The sequence below is a fragment of the Hippocampus zosterae genome, chromosome 1 (assembly GCF_025434085.1).
Source record: "Hippocampus zosterae strain Florida chromosome 1, ASM2543408v3, whole genome shotgun sequence".
In the NCBI taxonomy this organism is placed as follows: Eukaryota; Metazoa; Chordata; class Actinopteri; order Syngnathiformes; family Syngnathidae; genus Hippocampus; species Hippocampus zosterae.
The window spans coordinates 33,168,399-33,174,398 of record NC_067451.1 but is presented as its reverse complement, the minus strand read 5'-3'; positions in this window follow the sequence as shown (position 1 = coordinate 33,174,398).

Sequence of the window (6,000 nt, the reverse complement as noted above, 5' to 3'; positions counted from 1 at the left end):
CTCCATCTTGCGATGACGCTCCAAACCGCATCCATTTTGCGGTTGAGCTCAGTCACCGCTTGAGTCTGAGTGTTGGACATCCGTGCCGTGCCATCCAAAAAGACCGGCAGCTTCTTCACTTCCAATAAAGCCGCTCCCGTCGGTTGAATTTTGTGATAGAAGAGGAAGCTGCTAACACTAAACAGCAGCATACCTGTTATCAGAAGGCCGCTAATGTAAATGTCTTCCACATCCGGACAGCATTGACAGGCACACCATTCTCCACTTTCTCAATGGATCAAGGGCGTATCCGGCAGCAAATGTCCCTTGAGGGGCAAGTAGGCTCCCCACTGCCTGCTCTTTTCGTCAAAAAAATGTTGATTGCATCGAGAGACCAGGCAATTAATTCCATGGTTAGTTCTTCGGATGAAAATACGGTAGGAGGCTAGGAACGTTAGCCAAAGACAGCACAAAGACTAAGTGGCGAGCAAGGAGAGGGTGGCGGCAGGACAGGAGCTGTGCAAAAAGCGTCCACCTTCGTCGAGAGCCAAGCAGAAAGGTATTATTCGGTTACTTTCGAACCATACAATGGGGGTGTGTGTGTGTGTGTGTGTCAGGGCAGCCCTATGTTAAAAACAGTGACATAAACAAATGACTCTGTAAAATACGTTGTCAAAGTCAAGGCCCGGGGGCCAGATCTGGCCCGACACATCATTTTATGTGGCCTGCGAAAGCAAATCAAGCATGTCAACTTCCATAATGCTTCCATAATAAAGTGTGAACCAAAATCTCAAATTGTCATAAGTAATTCATTTCCAAGTCCCTTATTACATTCACGGAAACTATGTTTCAGCAAGTCATTATTCTTACCTTTTGATTTCAAAACTAGGTATCCATCAATTTGTTGTTTACTGTCAATTTAATATGTGGAGTTGTTTAAACATTTATGTGGTTTCACAAAATTCACAGTCATAACGGCCCTCCAAGGGAAGCCGTAACTTTAATGTGGCCCGCGACAAAAATGAGTTTGACACTCCTGTTGTAAAAGAACATCAAGGCGCTAGAGGGCATTGCTGTGGAGTGGGGCAACGATGTGGTGACAACAACAAAGATGGACAGCAGCGACGTGACATTGAGAAATAATGGCCACCGGTGATTCTCCAAATGTGCTCTTCCCCCACTAGTGGTAACCGGGGCTTCCTCTTGGTGGTACGCAAATCACTCTTAATACAGTTTAGTTGTATTTCAGTTTTCCGAATGATACATTTACATTTCATTTTTAAGAACATGTTATTAACCATTTTATTTTCAAGGTCTCAAAACTATTTGATTAATCAACAACTAATCAATTATCAAATCGATGTTGATTCAAAGTGGACAACGCTACCAGGCAAGGGCTTCCCAGGACACGCATTTTGACAAATAAAAACAAGTCGATTAAAAAGCCACCGCTCGCCGCTTTGTAAAGCCGTTAATGAGCACCGATTTGAACTTCTTTTCTGGGTTAAATGAATATTTGCTAGCGAGGGGTACGCACAGTTCAGAGGTCGACTCAGAGAGTCATTACTAGGCTTTGTGGGACTTCTGTTGAAAATTTGCGGCGTGGTCACCGGTAGCACGACACACAATTACAACAGTTGAATCAAAGTATTTTCAAGTATTTTCTTTTCTTCAGAAGACCTTACAATAGCGTGACTGATGACAGCTGGTATAAGGAATAATCTGAGTCACTACTTGGAGCATTCAGTTCCAACAAAAAGCCTTTTCCTGTCATTTTAATGTACAAAGGAGGCCTATTAACTCAATAGCTAAAGATCTGAAAAGCCCTCGTTGCGGGGAAGCAAATGTTGCAGACAAACAAAGCCACGTGTCATGTCACGGAGTAGTGTCCACGCATGCTGAACAATGATCAATGCTCTTCTGGGCAGATTTTAAGTCAAGGTACCGGTACATTATGAAAACAAACAGCAGAGGGACATACCGAGAGACCGGCGGCGTTTCCCCGGCGATGCTTATCGTTACGAGCTCATTATTACTCCGTGCAAAGGCGGCACTCACTGATCTACGGCATTTATCTGGCCAAGAGGAAGCAGCCAATTAACGAGTGCTTATCTGACAGCCGATACGGAGGTGCAATAAAGAATTAAACGGCTCCGTGAATTTCATACGCTGACGCAGATGCAAACAGATGACTAAATGTAAACAGTACAGCTGTGGTTCAGCGTAAACCTCAGGGGAATATGTGAGCGCTACATTGTTTTCAAGATTTCCACGATTAGCGTGTTAGTGCTAACAGTGGTAGCGCCACTAATATACTCTACAATTAATCTCCAGGTACGTCATCCACTTTCGACAAATAAATACCTCCCTATAAATCAATGGGTGACAATCGGTGAAACTACATGGATCAGTGAATCAGTTTCAACAACATTAGCCCCTTCTGTTACATAATACAACAAAAATCTCTGTTCATTATGTACCTCAGCTTTAAGTTCATGGGTCAATTCCTATTCAGGATAAGAAAGGAACAAAACGCCTCACTACATGTGTTCCTGTTTATCCGGAATATTCGCACTTATATTTAAAAAGTGTCCGTTTTATTTTAAACTCACGTTCCATTTCATCGGACTTGCAATATGGAACTAAAATTGATCAATATTCCAAAAACGTGCTAATGAAGATCTCCCACCATCTGCGCTCTGAGTTAATGAAAGTCCCTGGCCACTACTTTTGGGTGTGCAACTATTACATTCCCTCTCATCTCCATAACCGTACAAATAATGAGCACTCGACCACGAAGAAGCCATGATTGCACTCATAAAAATAACAACACATTTAGTATCTCTTATTACAAGTATGATGTAGTGCCTTTCGTGTTTCATGTGAATAAAAACAAGGAATTCGTTCAGGCTAACAAGAAACCAAATAAGTATTTCTGGAAGCAGGTCATTATGGAAACTGGGAGGGAATTTAGCTTGAAGTGAGGGAAGGGAGAGTCCGACTGCATATGTACAACTGCTTGCAGGCACGTGAGACAGCTTTATTTTTTAATGTCATTAATTGTCTTGAAATTCTGTATTTGAGGAACAGGACTAGAAGTCAAAGGAATGGATTGTTTGTTTGTTTTTTGCATCGAAGTAGCAAGTGCATGGTCCATAGCAATGTGGCTAGTATGGCTCCATGGATTTTATGACAATAACATATTGACACCAACATTGACTACATTGGATTATGTTTACATACAGTCAATATTTGGGTTTAGGTCAAAATTCGGATTTCTGAAACATTTACATGAATGAGCGGACAGTTTTTCTGCTTACCCAGACAAAAGGAAAACACAGGAAGGGACATGACAACAGTGTGAATACCAACATGTTAGTTTTGGTAAGAGTATCGCGACAATATGAAGTAACACAAATGTGTTGAAACAATTCATTTCGAAATGATTTAAATTGTTATAATTTAGTCTTATTTTAGAAAACACAGGCAGGCAACAAATGCTGCTTTTCCGGTACTGTATTCAAGATAAAAGCTCAGGTTCATATAAGAAGTGTTGCCAACATGTTTGCTGGACAACACCTGGGGCCTTTTAAACTTGTTTTTACAGACGATGGCTGTGGTCAGTTTCATGATAAAAAGTTCTTGTAGTCATAAAACAAAGACTACCTACTGCCTAAAGGATCTATTTTTTTTCTTGCTCTTTACACCCTGAGTTTCTGTGACTCCACTTAGGCAGGTTTTTAATTATTTAGTGTTATGACGCGTTAGGACTTGGCATGTTTCGGGACCGGAAAAAAAAAAAAACCCAGCAGCTGCTAATAGGTGACGTGATGAATTTCACAGTCTTGAACAATTGGAAAGTGAGAACGATGAGGCTGGTATGCAGATTTAGAGAGTTGTTATCCTCTGTAAAATAAAGTAAAACTTCTCAACCATGATGTGAAGCTAAAAAAAAGGCAAAGCACATGTGGAGTTCATACTTTTGTGAATACCAGACAATTTGATTAATGGCCCTCCGAAAATACTGAATTGCCTTTGGATGCCACAACATGGTGCCAAAGCACTACAGCAATTTGCCCTGCCTAATTGAAGCTCCTCATAATGCAGTTCATTGGTACTGTAGCAGGATGCCACATAACTGCACAAAAGCACCATGTTTCTATGAAGCGGGACTTTGGTGCCAACTAAGGACTTTTCAGAGAGCGAGCACAGAAACAGCAAAAGGGCACATTTTGGTGTGAATAAATGAGATTAGGATGGGTTAATTTACAAGTTGCAAAATGCAAATAAGCAGGAGGGATACTGTATGGGCGGCCCGGTAGGCCGGTGGTTATCACGTCGGCTTCACAGTGCAGAGGTACCGGGTTCGATTCCTGCTCCGGCCTCCCTGTGTGGAGTTTGCATGTTCTCCCCGGGCCTGCGTGGGTTTTCTCCGGGTGCTCCGGTTTCCTCCCACATTCCAAAAACATGCATGGCATGCTGATTGAAAACTCTAAATTGTCCTTAGGTGTGAGTGTGAGTGCGAATGGTTGTTCGTTTCTGTGTGCCCTGCGATTGGCTGGCAACCGATTCAGGGTGTCCCCCGCCTACTGCCCGAAGACAGCTGGGATAGGCTCCAGCACCCCCCGCGACCCTAGTGAGGATCAAGCGGCTCGGAAGATGAATGAATGAAAAAGGATACTGTATGGCACCAATGCTAACGCCAAGACGATGCCAGTGCCCGGGCTGGTCAAACGTTTTCAGCAACAAAAAAAGAAAATGGCAACGCCTGATAGATTATTGTTTGTTATTTTTAAAGCCATATCACATACAGCTATTGTTGCATTAATTGAACAAACGAGGAATGGGAATAAAACCATTTATCTATTTGTTTTATCACAATGAATATTTACATACCAGGTCTTTCGAGTAAGAAAAATAATGTACAAAATTGTTTTTTATTTTATTATGTAAATATTGTGATGTATTATTTGCCCTTGCACTGGAAGGCATTACATATATTAATGGCACATAGGAGGAGAAAAGTAATGAGAGCTGGACAAAATGCGCTGCAGTGTAGATAAATGCAAATGATGCTCTAATGCATGGTGGCAACGTCAAGGCCCGGGGGCCAGATCTGGCCCACCACATCACGTACATGCTTGCTAAAGTCTGAGCCAAAGTTTCAAAATGTAATCCACAATAACCGTCATTATTCTTGAACTCTGATTTTAAAACTAGTTAGTCATCAATTTCTTGTGTGCTGTGTATGTAATATGTGGCGAGGATTAAACATTTACATGGTTTCCCAAAATTCATCGCGGCCCTCCAAGGGAAACTGTAACAACAATGTGGCCCCTGACAAAAATGAGTTTGATACCCCTGCTCGAATACCTGACTTGGCTTGATATGGAAATAAATCTGATAGTATGCAAATGTTTCCTGCCGTCCATACTTTAAAAACACAATCAGATGTTCACTGAGTTGGTCGACGATGGGTCTTCAAGTCAATGTCAACATGGAGTCCCAACGCCGCTTATTACAGCAGCAGGCATGTATGTTCCGTCGATTTCGTATGAAACATTTTTTTTTTCACATTTCAGAGTATCAGCTCAACAGACTATTTGGCTCAAATTAAGTGAAACTAGAACGAATACTAAAACTAACAAAAAATAAATTCAGATGAAATATTAACCCACCCCCCCCAAAAAAAAATTTACAAACTTACTCTAAAAGCGAAATAAAACTGAATAAAAAAATAAAAGTAAAAAATTGTCAATGCTGATTTTTTGTTGTTGTTGTTGCTGTTTTTGTTGTCAGGCCAAAGCCATGTCTAATATAAAAAGTATTGCATTGGCCACATCTGGTGACATCTTGCTGCCAACGAACTATGCGACTGAACCAAACAGCGTCATTCAGCCAGCCCAAAGCCTTATCTAATAGAAAAAGTGACTTACCGCCATGGTGTCATCAAAAAACAATTACATGCCTCACCGATGTTTGCGATACCTTGCATTTTTGTGGGTGAAGTCCATTATTTGT